The 18,487-nt window shown below is 42.9% G+C and overlaps 1 protein-coding gene across 1 annotated transcript in view; it reads left to right on the forward strand.

Moving 5' to 3' along the window:
• The window catches only part of LOC5567004 (lachesin), a 224,723-nt gene that overhangs the window by 80,783 nt on the left and 125,453 nt on the right, over window positions 1-18,487 (forward strand). The window lies entirely within an intron of this gene.

Consider the following 18,487-nt stretch of genomic DNA (forward strand, 5'->3'; position numbering starts at 1 on the left):
GATTTTTTTGCTGTGTACTCCAGGAACACCTTAATAGCCTAAATATAATTGGAAAAAATTACTAAATTTCTGTCGTAAAAATCAAGAATTAAAGTTTAAAATTTATAAAACTTGTTGACAATGGACCTCACAGAAAAGCTTAAGTGTTATTATTTGAATCGATGTTAGGATCACTCAATATCGAGAGAATCGATTTTCTTTATTCGATTTTTTATTTCGATTCAAAAGTATGGAATCCATTGACAAATTTCAATGAGTTGATGAATCTTTAACGTTGTTTTGAAGCATTGAATGTATAATCTTTGATTTAAAACGTTATTTTGTTGAAGGATTCGAAAAATCAAACTTATTTTGAGAGCTTTTTTGTAAATTTTTATATGAGCTTGAAAATCGAATCGATTCAAACACATCGATTAAAATTATTCGATTAAATCGGTTAATCGATTCGACATATCAAATATGAATCGATTCAATAACATCTATGTTCTGTTCAAATTTGCCCAACCATTTTGTTACCTTTTTTTCACACCGGATTCAGTTTCTGCCATCCATCTGAAAAAATCTTCTTCTTCTTGACATTAACGTCCTCACGAGGACAGAGCCTGCTTCTCAGCTTAGTGTTCTTATGAGCACTTCCACAGTTATTAACTGCCCAGTGAACCACGTATCGTATAAGAATGTGCATCCAAAATCATATATTCATGCGTCCAAAATCAGAATTGCACAAGATGCCATATTAAGCGTTATCAATGTCAATACAAGTTGTATATAAATCCCCAATACGATTCATAAACAACAATCTGTGTTGACAACAAAACATGTCGTAAATAGTGCAACATAGAATCACGTTATGTTATATAATTTGACAGATCATATATCAATCCAGTAAGCATCGTATGAAATCGCAATAACTTAGCAAAAATTGCCACCCAAACTTTGTCTATCTGCTGACGATGGGCCTCAAAGAACAACAAAGTATGTGTCGCTGTACATGAAACATGTATTAACATTGGAAAATAATCGCTCTTCGGACAAGTAACCCTTGGTGGTACAGTGGTAAGGTGCACGATTCCTGATCCAGAGGTCCCGTGTTCGAGACTCGCTGGAAACATTTTTATTTATTTTCTTCCAAATTTTGTGGCATCGTATATCTGATCGCAGAAAGTCCGAAAAAGTCGTGCCAAGTACGCATATAGCCTCCACTTTGGTAGGTATATAGCCTTTTCGTGCATTCTATACGATTGAATTGATTCGTATAGAATGATGTACAGCAAAAGTTATACCAACCAAAATGTTCACTGGGTGAGAGCTTTCTTTGCCAAATTTGCCATTTTTGCATTCGTAAATCGTGTGGGCAGGTACGATCATACTCTATGCCCAGGGAAGTCAAGAAAATTTCCATTACGAAAAGATCCTGGACCGACCGGGATTCGAACCCAGACACCTTCAGCATGGCTTTGCTTTGTAGCCGTGGACTCTAACCACTCGGCTAAAGAAGGCCCCAAAAAAAATCTTGGCCATGCCGAAATTCCTTGAAAGTTAGGCCTTATTTTTCGACAAAAAAACATCATCAACGGACAACTCGAGCGGGGTATCCAAAAAAAAAAAACATGAGAAATTAGAATGCAGTGAATAAGCTGATTTATGCTGAAACGAATTATTTGGATTATTCAAAAAAAAAAAACAAACTTTAGAAATAAAATTCGCAGAATATTGAGGCTTTTTTTGACCACGGTATTTTTCGCAAACGAGTTGTCGAAGTTAGATCTAACAGTTAGTCGAGTTGTCGAAGTTAGTTCTAATAGTTAGTTCTCCCCGCGTTTCTGAGTGTAGCGCTTTTTGTTCAACCGTTATGCATGCATTACCCCAGTCAACATTTTGGTTGGTATAACTTTTATTATATATCATTTTATATGAACCAATTCAATTGTATAGAATGCATGAAAAGGCTATATACCTACCAAAGTAGAGGCTATATGCGTACTTGGCACGACTTTTTCAGACTTTCTGCGATCAGATATACGATGCCACAAAATTTGGATGAAAATAAAAAAAGTTTCCAGCGAGTCTCCAACGCGGAACCTTTGGTTCAGGAATCGGACACCTTACCACTGTGCCCCTAAGGGTTACCCAGTTAACCACGTATCGTATAAGAATGTGCATCCAAAATCACATATTCATGCGTCCAAAATCAGAATTGCACAAGATGCCATATTAAGCGTTCTGAATGTCAATATAAGTTGTATATAAATCCCCAATACGATTCATAAACGACAATCTGTGTTGACAACAAAACATGTCGTAAATAGTGCAACATAGAATCACGTTATGTTATACAAACTGACAGATCATATCAATCCAGTAAGCATCGTATGAAATCGCAATAACTTAGCAAAAATTGCTCCCCAAACTTTGTCTATCTGCTGACGATGGGCCTCAAAGAATTACAAAGTATGTGTCGCTGTACATGAAACATGTATTAATATTGGCAAATAATTACCCATTAGATAAGTAACCCTTGGTGGTACAATGGCAAGGTGCCCGATTCCTGATTCCAGAGGTTCCGTGTGCGAGACTCGCTGGAAACTTTTTTTTTATTTTCATCAAAATTTTGTGGCATCGTATATCTGATCGCAGAAAGTCCGAATAAGTCGTGCCAAGTACGCATATAGCCTCCACTTTAGAATGTATATAGCCTTTTCGTGCATTCTATACGATTGAATTGATTCATATAGAATGATGTATAACAAAAGTTATACCAACCAAAATGTTGACTGGGTACTCATAAGACGGGTGATTTTTACCAATATTTGCCAATGTTTCATGTACAGCGACACATACTTTGTTGTTCTTTGAGGCCCATCGTCAGCAGATACAAAGTTTGGGTGGCAATTTTTGGTAAGTTAGGGTCCGTTCAAATATTACGTAACGCAACAGGGGGAGGGAAGGGGTCTAACATTGTGTTACGGTTCATACAAAAATTTAAAATTTTCCATACAAAAGCTGTAACGTGGGGGTGGGAGGGGGTCTAAAATTAACAAATTTTGCGTTACGTAATATTTGAATGAACCCTTATTGCGATTTCATACGATGCTTTCTGGATTGATATAACATAACGCGATTCTATGTTGCACTATTTACGATATGTTTTGTTGTCAACACAGATTGTCATTTATGAATCGTATTGGGTATTTATATACAACTTGTATTAACATTGATAACGCTTTGTCTGACATCTTGCGCGATTGTGATTTTGGACGCATGAATAGGGAAAGTGTACCAGTTATGGCCATAGTGGTTCCCTATTTGGCCATATGTGAAATTTAGACAATTTTCACATTTTTAAACTTTTTGATTGTTTTAGTATCAAGATATATCTTAAGTCTATCTACTACAACGCACAAAACTTTTCAAAATGTGAAGACATTCAAGAAATTACGTATGGCGAAATAGGGAACCACTATGTCCATAACTGGTACACCTACCCTATGTGTTTTTAGATGCACATTCTTATACGATACGTTGTTCACTGGGACATGGCATCACTACCGTTATGCATGTTATAACACTGCATTACAATGTTTTTTTTCTGTTTCTGTTCGGGATGAACAACTGTGACCAGTTTTCTTTGATCTTTTGTGGTATACCCGTGTCCTTTGTTTAGTGCATGTCCTTCTACTCCATTACTATTGAGAAATAATGAAGTAGTCCTTTTTTATACAAATATCATTCTTTACCATGTTGCATAGAGCCTCTTTAGAAAAAGATACCGCTATTTATAGCTTCTGGAGAAAACAGTTTGTCACCATTAAACTCTCAAAAGCGCGCCCCTTAACCTTTCGGTCGTCGCGCGAATTTTTGTAACGCGAGTAGTCGCGCGTTGTACTTTGTACAACACCCTTGGTTTTGCGAATATCTCAGGAGTCTGACCACTTAGATAGATGACGTCTTCGGCAAAATTGATCAGTAGTTTATGGGCTATCATTATTATAGCCAAGCAATTCGGGATTTGGCCACTAGGCGGCGCTAGTGAGCATTAAGCTTTTGTTTCCCAGATCTCATGATACCGACCACTTAGAAAGATGGCGTCTTCGCCAAAGTTGTTCGGTAACTCAACGACTATCATTGTTTGAGCTAGTTGATTCAAAAAGTTTCCACTAGGCGGCGCTAGTGAGCATAAAACATTTGTTTTGCAAATATCTCAGGAGCCTGATCACTTAGAAAGATGGTGTCTTCGGCAGACTTGTTCTGTAGCTCAAATTATTTCTTTTTTAATCCTTAAAGTTAGAGATTTATTAAAATAATGTTAGTCCCTGAGCTTCTGAACAACTTTGCCAAAGATGCCTGTCTAAAAAGTCAAGATCCTGCAGTATCCGCAAAACAAAAATTTCATGCTCACTAGCGCCGCCTGATGGCAAAATATCGTATTTTTTGGCTCAAACAATGATAGCCCTTGAGGTACCAAACTACTTTGCCGAAGACACCATCATTCTAAGTGATCAGGCTCCTGAGATATCTGCAAACAAAGGTTTCATGCTCACTAGCGCCGCCTAGTGGCAAAATTTTGAATCAATTAGCTCGAAAAATGATAGTTCTTAACTTACTAAACAACTTTGCCGAAGAAGACATCCTTCTAAACAGTCAGTATCCTGGAAAATCTGCAAAACAAAAGTAAAACTTCCATGCCCACTAGTGCCACCTAGCAGTCAAATTCCGAATTAAATGAGGTACCATCAGATAGCGCTTCACCTCCAGAACAACTTTACTAAAGACCCCAAGTTTCTATATTATCTGGATTTTGAGATATGACGATTTCAAACTGTGGTTTCCTCGAACCGTACATAGTGCGTTCATTATTATGCGACTTCCATGTACATTTCTTGATTTTACCGTATTATAAAGGGTCATACTGTGAATAAAAACTGTCGAGTATTGTTCTTAAGAAGATTCTTGAGGAATACATTTTGGTTTGGTGTCGATAGATATCTTTGTTGCAAAATGATAGCATGTAAATCACAACTGTTGTACAAAGTACAACAGCGCGACAGCCCGAAGGTTAATCAGGTTCGGCCAATAAGGTGGTTGAATGATACTGATTTTGACTCTAGCGTATAAAATTATTGCTTCTACTTATAAGGTTCAAAGTCGTTTTTTGAAACTGTAAACAGGTTTCATCGCATGAGACATTTAGATTCCTTGAAACAAAAAGCTTATTTTAAAAGTTAAGAGGTCTGCTACTCCACTGAATCGGAATCGTTTCGCTCCTAGATATCGAAAGATAAACTCTTGAACTTGGAAAGAAATTGTCCCATGCGTTGAAACCAACCTCAGATGCTGATTGAGCTATTTTTCCACTTCGACCTCCTCATCATCTAGAACAAATAGGTGGGTCTTAGTGGCTTGTTACTCTCTTATACTCTTCCGACCGTAACTTATAAGTATTCACAAGAACAGGTACAGCAAGAGTACAATTTGGTAGATCTTACCCCGTAACGCACCTCGAAAAGGTGATCTACCCGCGTTACGGGAAAATATGTTACATGCATGGCCTGATTCGCTACTCACCTCATAGTAACGCACTTGCGCTACTGTATATGCACGAAAAATCACTAAAAGGTAACGCGAAAAATATTTGTATGGCGAAATGCATCTAAAGAATTATTTCTCAAAATTGGGAAATATTTTCGAAAAAATATTTGGTACCGGTTGTGCGTAATTTAGATGGCTATCACGCCTACCAAATATTTTTTTCGAATAAAGCTTCCATCAACAAGATATTTGAAGTTAGATACCTTTCCCCATACAAAATTAAATGAGAAAACTTCTGCTGATCAACTGTGAACAAGAACAAAGCAGGTAATCCATTCCCAAAATATTGTGATCTCCTATCTGAAAATTCCAACTTCACACTACGCAACAACATGAAATGATATCATTTTTCGGCCGCAAATCCTGAACTTCCAAAATTACTCCCTTGGCTGAATAAACCACTCAATGCACTAATTCTCCCATTCACCATGAAAATGTCAATCTTTAACAGCAAAATCACACTGAAAACCGGAGTATATTCGTACAAAAAACACCAATTTTTCAATAAATTGTTTGAAACGAAATACAACCACGACTGCAGCATAGCAGTGTTGCCAACTCCCTCTCCTAAAGCCTGCAACTTCAATTTTGTATGAAAACTTTAATGATTATATATCAATAATCATAAAAATTTTAATTCAAAAAGACTATGTCACAACTTAAAGTAAAAAAATCGTATACATTTTTTTGCGAAATATGTACTTACGAAGTAAGATATACTAATCAGGCGCGTAATTGCAGATTATGGACAAAACACTTTCGCATGTTTTTTTAGTAGGTGATCCCAAACGTTTGCACGGGTGCGTGCATACGATAGACACTTTTCTAAACGTAGTCTAGGGTAACGGTCGTATTTTGGACCCCCTAAGGAAGTAATTTAAGTTTTTTGTACCAATTAATTAATTACACAGTGTAACCAAGTCAAAAAACATGCCAAAATGTAGAGAAAAACTTTCTCTTCGAGATAAAAATGCTCATACAGTCATGTAGGGTCCAAAAATCGTCGAAAATAATTGAATTGTGAAGCACAGTTTCTCATTATTTTGGACACACCAATACATTTTGGACCCTCATAGTATATATTTTGGACACCCGGCATTTTTTATCGTTAGGCGACAAATTCCACGACACTGTTTGTATGATATGCTTGCCCATAGTCTAATCAATCGATTGACAATGTAAAACCGAAGAAATTCTACGCCTTTAGTTCAGAAATTTGAAAAAAGTTTTTGTTTACATTTGAAAAATTTCTGACGACTTCAATGTCTGTGTGCAACGTGTTGTAACTAGAGTGTCCATTTCCCGACCATTTTGCTCGTCCCCGGGATTCGGGACAAACATCTAAGCTTGTCCCGGCAAATCCCGGGATCCCGGAATCTATCAAATTTTCAATAAAACTAGTCTCGTCGAAATGGAAGTACAAATTTAACAATAAAGAACTACATGGGCACTAGACCTGTTCACTTTTTCTAAGGTACCCTTGCCACATGAAATTCTGAACTTATTTATCAAAACAAGTTATCTGTCAAAAAATGAGCCAAAATGGTAAAATTTTAGAGGTGTATCAAATCGATTTTGTGGTTTTTTGGACTTTTTCCCTGAAATACGTTCCTGAAAACTAGAAAAATCATTGAAAATAATTCGAAAATACCACTAGCCTTTCGCTAACACAATAGTCTATCACTTTGCCGAAGACACTAGGGTGTTTTGACCGCTTCTTCATTATGCTTTTAACGTAATTAGTCAAAAAATCTCGAAAAAAGCAATATATTTTTCAAGTTTGTCATATAAATTTCGATAAAAATCTTATTATATTTTGTATCCAGTTCAACTATCTATTTGATCTGAGTGTTACAAAAATATCGTTCATACATCATTTTCATGTGAGAATTGAATTTCACTTCGAAATAATTGAAAGTGTATCACTCCATACCCTAAAATCTCATAGGGTTGCCAACACAAAAACACTCTATGAAAACCACAGTTACCCATGATTTAGACGTCATGTCTTTGAACCCTACTGTCCATCATCATCAGCTCAAAATAGAGTTGATGGTAAGGTTTGGGTCTAAGGATCAGAAGATCCACGGTTCAAGTGCAAGGAATAATCCTTTTTTCCATAAGCAACAGTATTTGTAGCTTATAATCACAATATTCGGTTAACAACCCCCCCTCCCTCCCATCGTAAAGATTTTTGTGTGAAAGTTGTACAAGTTTTTTATGAGCCGTAATATCATGGAGTCACTCACGCCCCCTTTTCAGCGTCATAAAATTTGTGAATAAGCCCGTGCAATTCGATCATTGATGCGATGCTTGGTAGATTATAACTATTAGCTTTATTTAGGTTATCAGTACGATGTTGGTTTACTCTTCAAAGACTGGAAAACTCATTAGAGTTCTAGTTCTCAAGACTGTTGCTATGCTGATTTAACTGGTCATCACTGGTAGTTTCCTTTATATACTAAAAGGCAGTTCTTCCTGTAATGTGCTTTATTAGAATGGTGCTGTATTAAGGAACAAAAGATTTCATCCCGTGTGAGTGAAATTTGAGCATGAAAATGTTTCAAATTAGGTCAAATAGTTACAAATCTTAGCATTATTGGTGTAAAAAAAAAGAAAAAAAAGATTATCTCTTGTTCTTGAACCTTGAATCTTCTGATCCTCAGGCCCGAACCTTACCATCCACGCTATATTAAGCCGATGGCGATAAACTGTAGGGTTCAAAGACATGCCATCTAAATCATAGGTAACTGTGGTTTTCATAGAGTCTATTTGTGTTGGCAACCCTATGAGATTTTAGGGTATAGAGTGATATACTTTCAATTATTTCGCAGTGAAAATCAATTCTCACATGAAAATGATGTATGAACGATATGTTTGTAACACTCAGATCAAATAGATAGTTGAACTGGATACAAAATATAATAAGATTTTTAACGGAATTTATAAGGCAAACTGGCAAAATATATTGCTTTTTTCGAAACTTTTTGACTAACTACGTTAAAAGCATAATGAAGAAGTGGTCAAAACACCCTAGTGTCTTCGGCAAAGTGATAGACTATTATGTTGGCAAAAGGCTAGTGGTATTTTCGAATAATTTTCAATGATTTTTCTGGGTTTCAGGAACGCATTTCGGGGAAAAAGTCCAGAAAACCACAAAATTAATTTGATACACCTCTTAAACTTTACCAAATTGGCTCATTTTTGGACAGATAACTTGTTTTGATAAATAAGTTCAGAATTTGATGTGGCACAGAGAGTCGGATAACTTTTTCCAAAAAGTGAACAGGTCTAATGGGCACTTCCATAATTCACTTTGGCATGGGGGGTTTTCTCGGCCGAATCGTCTGAAACTTTGCAATAAGAAGCGCATCAATACATATGGCTAAATATGAACTCTATAGCTTTCAAAAAACCCCACTGTCGAAGTGAATCAAAAGTATCAAGAATAGGATGAATGAAATTCTCTGAAAATATCATGTAGTATAACTTTCCAAGATAATATGTTCGTTATAGCAAATCACATTTCAGATTAGACTTTCTTATTCTGATGAAGTAACCTAACAAAAATCAAAAAACATAGCTTGACTAATTACGGGTTTGCTATGGATTTTTTTTTCAAATTCTCTATAATACTTATGAATGGAAAAACTTAAGTTATAATTTTGAAGCAATTTACTTCATTTGAAAAGTCATAAAAACTTAAGAACATCAGAAACGATTGAAGGTATTGTAGATCATGCTAAAAGATAATTACTGAAAACTATTGACTGAAGTTCAAATTTGCTATCTTTTTTTTTTTTTTTTTTTTTTTTTTTTTTTTTTTTTTTTTTTTTTTTTTTTTTTTTTTTTTTTTTTTTTTTTTATAGTAGGGTTCAAATCAAAAAAGCTTCAAAAGCCTGGCCTGTTGTGTGTTGGCACGGTGTGGGACTCACGTTAGGCGTGCTTAACCACTAAAAAACTTTCCCTACTGCTCCTGTGCCTCGATCTCCCCCGGAACTACATCAGGCAACTTCATCGGGGGAGGGCTGTGCTCATGCACTTCTGTGCTCATGCACTTCTTCAATCTCAGCCTCTAACTGTTCTGCTAGTTAGCTGTTGGAGCGTTTTGCCCAATTGGCGGTTGAACATCTCGCCAGGACTTTGGACAGCTTTCTGTGCGACGACGCATACTTCCCTTGGGCTGGCCTCGCGTCAGAGCTCTGTTGATCTTCTACTGGACGCTCATGTGCACTTCGTTGCTCTACGACGACTTGTTCTCCGCTGCTGCTGTTCGAGCTCTCCTTGTTGACCAGTTGGATGCCGAGGTCGGTCCAGCGATTCCGGTTGGAGGATGACTTCCGGTTCACTGGCGCCCAGACGACCCAAAACTGGTTTGTGACGATCGATGCTACTCGGCTTAGTCCCCGACGGTGGAGCTAGCCTACTCCGGCTACGCGCTTCTTCATGATTCGATACAGGCCGGTGGAGTGCCGAAGTCGGTCCAGCGATTCCGGTTGGAGGATGGCTTCCGGTTCGCTGGCGCTCCGACGACTCAAGCCGGTGATACGCTACGTACTACTCAGAGTAGTCCCCGGCGGTGGATCTATCCTACTCCGACGAAGATTTCCCCGGCGGCGGAAGATCTCCCGAACCGATGCTATCCGGGCAGATGCCGAGGTCGGTCCTGCGATTCCGGTGGAGGGAAGCTTCCGGTTCACAGGCGCCCCGACGATCATTTGCCGGTGCAACAACGCGATCTACTCAACTAGTCCCCGGCGGTGGACTTAGCCTACTCCGAAGCTGGCCGGGCAGATGCCGAGGTCGGCCCTGCGATTCCGGTGGAGGGAAACTTCCGGTTCACAGGCGCCCCGACGACCATTTGCCGGTGCTATTTCGCGAATTACTCAGCTGGACCCCGGCGGTGGACTCAGCCTACTCCGACTCGACGTTGGTCGGCCAAGTGCCAGGGTCGGTTCTGCAATTCCGGTTGGAGGATGGCTTCCGGTTTGCAGGCGCCCCGACGACTATTAACCGATACTACGCTACGCCCGCTCTACTCGGTCTAGTCCCCGACGGAGGATCTAGCCTACTCCGATCGCGACCCGGAGCTCTCTGGTCTTCACGCCATCTCCTTTGCAGCAACGACATAATCGCCGTTATTCCCCTGTTCACCGCATTCCAGGTGCTTTCATGCTGGCACATGTTCTGCACGATGTTGTCCGGATTTAGAACGCTTGCGGTTTCTGACATCATCTCGCTTCGTATATCCCTGAATCGAGGGCAGTCGAATATAACGTGCTCCGGTGTCTCCTCGATATTTGGACAGGCCGGACAATGTGGCGATTCTGCGTGTCCGAATCTGTGCAGATATTTCCGGAAGCATCCATGGCCTGACAGAAACTGGGTCAGGAAGAAGTTAACTTCTCCATGTTTTCTGGTCGTCCACACCGACACGTTAGGAATGAGCCTGTGGGTCCACCTTCCTTTCTCCGAGTTATCCCACTCCTGCTGCCACCTGGCCATTGTGTCCAACCTAATGGTATTCCTCACATTCCGTGTGTCCCTTTGCTGGTAACATGCGATGTCTTCAGCCAGAGTGATGCAGATGGGGATCATTCCGGCGATAACGCACACTGCCTCCGATGATATAGTGCGGTAGGCACTCGCAACCCGTATAGCCATGAGCCGGAACGTACCTGCCAGCTTATCTCGATTACGTTTGGTTCCCAACGCTGCAGCCCAAGCCGGGACTCCATACCTCAGTATAGACGATGATACGGTCGCTAGAAGACGCCTCGTGCTGCTTCTTGGTCCTCCAATGTTGGGCATGATCCTGGCTACGGTGTTAGCAGCTTTCGCTGCCTTTTCGCAGGCATAGTCTACGTGGCTGTTGAAGTTTAGCCTGTCGTCGACCATTACTCCGAGATGCTTTAGAGAGCGCTTCGATGGGATTGCGTGCCCTCCGACGTTGATTTCCAACTGTTGTACCGCCTTGCAGTTGCTGACCAGCACCACCTCCGTTTTATGATGAGCCAACTGCAGCTTGACTCCAGTCATCCACGATTCGATGGTGTCTAGCGATTCCGCCGTCAGCATCTCCACCTCCTCCGCAGTCTCACCAGTTATCGCAAGAACGACGTCGTCTGCGAACCCGACGATCTCGACTCCATTCGGCAGTGACAAGGTTAGCACTCCATCGTACATCATGTTCCACAATGTTGGACCAAGTATGGATCCTTGTGGAACTCCCGCCGTGACTTCAATTGACATCCGTCCCTGGTTCGTGTCGTAGACCAGTACCCGGTTCTGGAAGTAACTTTGCAGAACTTTACACAGATATCCGGGAACCCGCATTCTGTGTAGGGCTGCGGCAATAGCCTCCCAACTGGCACTGTTGAACGCGTTCTTGACGTCTATTGTTACCACTGCGCAGTATCGATTGCCTCTCCTCTTCTGCTTGGCCGCTTTCTCCGCGCACGCGATGACTGCCCGAACAGCATCCACCGTCGAAGTCTTTTTACGGAATCCGAACTGCCTTTTCGACAATCCGTTCTCGCCTTCCGTATAGATCGTCAGCCTGCCGAGGATGACCTTCTCCAAAAGTTTGCCAAGAGTATCCAGCAAGCATATTGGTCTATATGAAGCAGGATCTCCTGGCGGTTTTCCCGGTTTTGGCAGTAACACCAGCTTCTGCACCTTCCATCTGTCTGGGAAGCAGCCTTCCGCTAGACACTTCTGCAACGCTGTCCTGAATATGTCTGGGAACGCCAAGATTGCTGCCCTTAGCGCAACATTAGGGATACCATCTGGTCCGGGAGCTTTGTTCAGCTTCAATCCTTTCGCAACCGTTATCAGCTCGGCGTTAGACACTTGTATACCGGCATTTTCCTCATCTACGTCAGCGTACGGTGTGGGCGGCCACGCTGTTGGAGCATGCGTAGGAAAGAGACCGTTCACTATCGCCTTCAGTTTGTCGGGACACATTTCAGCTGGGGTAACTGGGCCCTTGATCTTCGCCATCACTACTCGATAGGCGTTGCCCCAGGGATTTGCGTCAGCTTCCCGGCACAACTCCTTGTAGCAGTTCGTTTTACTCGTCGATATTTCCCGTTTGAACGCGGCTCTGGCCAGTCGGTAGGTCACTTTACGCTCTTCCATGCTGGCTTCGGATCTAGCTCTCTGCACGCGTCTTCTGGCTCTTAAGCAGGCTGCGCGAAGGGTGCTGAGTCTGTCGTTCCACCAGTATGCAGGACGCCGTTGATTCCTTGGCTCCAGTTTTCTCGGCATAGTCGCGTCACACGCTCTCGCCAACGCTTCTGTCAGCTCTCCTGCATCCATGTTTGGAGCGTCGCTTACTACTCGGAGTGCTTCGACGAAAAGATCCTTATCGAAATGCTTCGTCTTCCACCTTCGTTCTCCATTCCTCCTCTGCCATACTGCACAACTTCTCTGGCCAACGCAGTAGTGGATCGCTTGATGGTCACTGTGGGTGTATTCTTCGCTAACTCTCCAGTTCATATTGGTGACTAGTGACGGGCTGCAGAAGGTCACGTCGATGATGGACTCCCTACCGTCTTTGCGAAATGTGCTAGCGAGACCGTCGTTGCACAGCCTTACGTCGAGCTTCGCTAGAGCTTCCAGCAAACTGTATCCTCTCGCGTTGGTCAGTCTGCTACCCCACTCCACGGCCCAAGCATTGAAGTCTCCTGCTATTATTACCGGCGTTCGACCGATCAGCTTGTCGGTTAGCACATCCAACATCTGGGTGTACTGCTCCAGTGTCCATCTCGGGGGGGCGTAACAGCTACACACGAAGATTCCGTTAATTTTAACGATCACGAAGCCCTCGTATGAGCGTTCGACAACTTCTTGGATAGGGAATCGGCCCATTACTTGAATCGCCGTCGTCTCTGCTCTGTCTGCTACCCAATTGCCGTTATCGGGAGGAACCCGATACGGTTCTGCAATGATCGCAATGTCGCACTTTGTTTCTGTTGTCGACTGCCACAACAGTTGTTGTGCGGCGTCGCAATGATTGAGGTTCACCTGCGTTATCTCCATCATCATTACTGCCCTGCCTTCGCCTTCTGATATTTGGGGCACTTGAAGCCACCCGTCGTATGGGCGTTACCTTCCTCCACCTTACACAGCATGCACCTAGGTGACTTCAGGCAGTCCCTGCCAACGTGACCTTTTTCACCACATTTCCTGCAGTGTTCGGACCTGTCCGGGCCTTTGCAGTTTATTGCCCGGTGGCCGAAATCCATGCATTTGAAGCATCTCTCCACCGGATTTGTCTCCCGAGGGATCAGTTTCAGCGGGCAAACCGACCATCCCACCTTGATCTTACCAGCCTCGACGAGTTTTTTGGCTGCTGCGACTGGTAATCGGATCGTCGCTATTTGCATACCTCCGTAAGCTCTCCTCAGCCGGATGGACTGTGGTGCTTCTTCCAGGTTGCATTGAGATAGCAGTGCACCCCTCACGTCGTCTTCTGTTGTGATCTCGTCCAGTTCTCTACATTCGATCACTGCCTCCTGGGATAAGGCTCTCACGCTTGCCTCGTTGCCCAGCGACTTCGCGATGAGCTCTCGGCAGGCCGAACTCTTGATCGACGGATCTTTTTTAAGCTCAAAGAGCATGTCACCTTTCTGGGTACGCCTGGTTCTCACCACGTTTTCACCCAGCTCCTTAAGCTCTGGGTCCTCCCTCACTCTCCTGAGAATCGCCGCGTAGCTTGTCTTATCGCTTGCCTCAATGACAAGAGCATCGCCCCTGAACCTCTCGCGAGGTGACCGTTGCTTTTCTTTCTTCTTCGGTTCCTTTTTTTTGCCGCTTCCTCTCCTTACGAGCTGTATTCTTCTCCTTTTGACCTTTCACGGTGCGCCATCCACTGCCGTTCTGCTCACTGACGCACTCATTGCCGCTTCTCTGCTTTTTGGGATCTTCCTCCTCTCCTGGTGTATCCCTCGTTCTTTTTTCCGTGCGGGTGGTCGGATTGCTCCTAGGCGTCTCCTGTTCAACGGCTGTTGCATTCACCGAAGTTAATGCTTTTTCGGCTTTTTCCGCTCTACTCCGCAATTCCTTCTGCCCGCGTTCTGCGGCTGTAACGGCAGACTTGATGCTCGTGACCAGCTGCTTGATTCTGAGGTGGACATTGTTTTTCGTCTTGACGAACTCATAGAGTTCATTAACCTTCCTCTTTAATTCCGACAGCTCCGACTTATCATGCTGCCGGTCGTCTTGAGCGGTGCTACTCCCCGACTTTGGTGTGAGCACTTGACTCAGGAAGCCTGCATCCCGCTGGTTTCCCGGTAGCTCACTCGGTGTGCTGCATCTGCTAGTGCTGGCTGCTACCGTCTGTGGTATCACTGGCGATCTCTGCATCTTTCCGCTCCTTGCGAATACTATCGCGTCTTCGTTCCCTCCACTAGATTCTCCATCCAAATCGATTATTTGCTCCATTCGATTGGGTCCCCCCTTCGAGCCGCTATCTCTACTCGTTGTAAATAGTCGCCTCTCGTGATCCCATGGTTGTCTATGCAAGCAGGGAGGCCATGCTAGGGTTGACACAATCCTTCATGGGGGTTGTGTTCAGAGCCGGATCGGCGTAAGTCAGGAATGTTACATCTGAGCCTACTACTCACCGAGGTTGGTGACGAGTTTCGAACGTACACGAAGGCCTGCCAAGGTTTTATCAGGACGGAGGCAGTTTCCTCATAGTCCTATTCGCCGTTTCAAGTTGGTGTCACCCTTCCTTACTCAGGGAACAGTAGAGTACGCTGCCAGCCCACGACTGTTAGTCGACGTATCCAATCCGTAATCCGTGTCCTGTCCGTTGTTCTGCGTTGTGACCAGTATACCATAATCAGGATTTTACTGGCATCCATCCTGATGTGCCGGTTGGCACTCCAAAGGGCTAAGGTACTTTGAAAGCGGTACCAGGTCGCTTGTTCAGGGTTACTTGCAGATATGTGGTTTTTTGTAGAGATTCACCAGAGCCCACTGATGAAACCCCGCCACATCCTAGGTAGACCATGCTTGAGCCCCTGGTCAGATGGACCAGACGCTCGGTCACCTCCCGAAGGAAGTACTAAAGGTGGTATTCCATACGGCTGTATGTACGAGTTTCGCTTGGAAAGGGTAAAAATCCCAAGCTCCCACCTGGCACCTCCTCACTCTAGCTGATGTCAGAAGGACAACAGTGCCCAGGTTGCACTACCAGCAAAGTACGCAACCCTTTGCTGGCGGTCTTTGTCATCGTTAGACCCGTGGAAGCGTGAGGTAGGGGCTTGTGAGGACCAGAGCTATGTTGGACGCTCCTTCCTGGTTGTCGACTCACCATTTTGCAACCCTCAAATTTGCTATCTCAGCATGTGTGTGTGTGTGTGTGTAATCCAACTAACACCCACTGTCCGGCAGTGATATTATGGAAGAAATCTTTCTGCAATGTTTTTTGATGCTATTGCAGATAGCTTTAGTCCAGGAGTTAGAAGGTGATAGCTCTATTGCAGATCCAGTGACCCATTTCAGAATGGCTGGAGAGACACGTCCATTCAGAAGTCACTTTCACAAACAATAAGCCCCGCATGTGTGCATTACCGTTATCAAATGGATAATGATAATACAAACACACTTCCAAATCCAAAGATATGCTTTTTTGGAACTGGCACGTATTTAGTATATTAAGGTAACAATACAGATCAGAACAATCTCACCAAATTTCTTGACTACGACGCTGTCGACTCAATAATTCGAAGCACTTCCTTCATATTTTCACTTAGACAAACAAGACACTCGGTCATCGCTAGACCGCAGGCCCAAGCGGTATTACTGTGCAAATTTTGTCGCGATTACCCCCAAACATCGAGGCAAACATCAAACGTGATACACAATTTGCATTAAACACTGCGAAGCTTCATCGGTTCCATCGGGTGCATAGTACCTTCAAAACCATCTAAGTACGATAATTAAAATCTTCACATATTCACTATTTTCGCACGGGTTACGCCGGTAAAACTTCACAAAGCAGCACTTTTCTTCTAAATGTATGTCGGGTGGCATAGCACTACCAGCCGTTTTGCTCTTTCATCGGCCGAATCGGCGGAACCGAGATAAACGTGACAGCGAATTTAAAAACGCAGCCGCTCGCGCGCACAGCCTGCTACGATCTCTCTTCAAATTTGCTATCTCAGCATAGGCTTATAAAAACGGCTAATGTTGAAAAGAAAAGCTTTGAAACTAGACAAATAAAAATATCTGTTTCTTACTTTGTGAATTGGTTTTTCCAAGAAAATATTTAGCCGTTTATTCTCTTATTCATTATGTTTCTCTATTTTATCAAATAAGGCTTGATAGTAGAGTTACTGTGCACGTGCTGTAGCCTTAGGTGCAGGAGCCTCATTGCTTGCAAGTGCACGGGAGCGCTGTACATTGTGAGACCTTTTTTGGTGCGCCTCATTTTTATTGAGATGTGTCTCACTGGATACCGATGGCGAGTCGTAGCGCCGAACAGCGCATGAGACGAGTCTCCCCGAGAGCACATCACCTAGCGCGCGCTTTTAGAATTTTTGTGAGCCTCCTTCTAGCGCAGCACACTAGGATTCCGATGAGCTGAGAGACGGTTTGGTTGGAGGCTCGTCAGTACATTTCTGTGCTCCTGATAAATTTGTAACTCTACTTGATAGTGAGGAAAAATGTCATTGTTTTCATTGAAATTTAGTGGTTTTCATCAAATTCTACGTACATTTCGGGAATCCCGCGATGTCAGAACTAAAATCCCGGGAAACGGGAAATCCCGAAATTTGTCAAATCCCGGGAAATTTTGTCCCGAGATGTCCCGGGATGGACACTCTAGTTGTAACGGTTGCATGGATGAACCGATTAAATTAAATTAATTTCAGATAAAAAAAAACACGTTTTCTATGTTTTCTATGGTTAATGCAAGTGCGGAATAGTTCTATCTTTCCAAATGGCATGCGAATTGAGTTGGTCTTTCGATTTACACTGGTAAATTTTCAGGAAAATGGCCCAGGGGGTCCAAAATATATAGGGGTCTAAAATATATTGGTTTCCCTAGTGTCTTTAGCAAAATTTTAATCTGAAAAATCTCATATCGGATAGCTACTATTACTAAGCCAAGTTTCACTCATTCCGGAAAGTGATTTGCGTTTCGAGATGGAAATGCTTCACACTAGAAGCAATAGTCTGCAGACTCGGTGGTATAAAGGTTGATGTCCGGCAGCAAGGATTATCAACATTTTACGGTCCAGCGTCGGCGTTGGCTGCTAGTTGTGATTCAATCCGGACCGGGGATCGGTGCTATCCAAATTTTACACAATAATTGACCTCGTTGTTTTCGGCTGCCAAATTCCGGTCTTGTCCGCTGTCACTGAAGATCGGTTTCGACGGCCCGGGGGGTAACAAGGGGACACGTGTGCCGTCCCGGGGTGGCATGCTTCATTTGCAGTTACATTGATTGGGAAGGATGTTTCCGTCCTGTAAACAATGTTGCGATAATTTTAGAAAGATTTGGTGGGCCACAATCGATTTTGGTGTGGTCGGAAGCGTTGCTCAGTTACTGTTGGTGTTCTGGAGAATGGTGAAGCTTCGTCAGAGGCGTCGCTTTAGGTTTGGATGATTGCATATGGAATTTAGAGCATAGTAGGAGAGACCACTGGGTTTCTCCGGTGAACAGTTAATTTAAAATCTACCCTTGTAGTCACTAACAAAACTCTTTAATAACCAGATATCATTAGAACAATTTCACTCAGTCAATTCACTTTAGAGAGTTCTATCCCATCGATTGAAATGAACCGTTTAAATACACTTGAAATGATAGCGTTGAAGTAGACCAGTGATCTATTCTAGTCCCTTTCGATATCGACACCACTGGGCTTCAAAACCCATCCACCTC

The sequence above is a fragment of the Aedes aegypti genome, chromosome 2, assembly GCF_002204515.2.
Source record: "Aedes aegypti strain LVP_AGWG chromosome 2, AaegL5.0 Primary Assembly, whole genome shotgun sequence".
Classification (NCBI taxonomy): domain Eukaryota; kingdom Metazoa; phylum Arthropoda; class Insecta; order Diptera; family Culicidae; genus Aedes; species Aedes aegypti.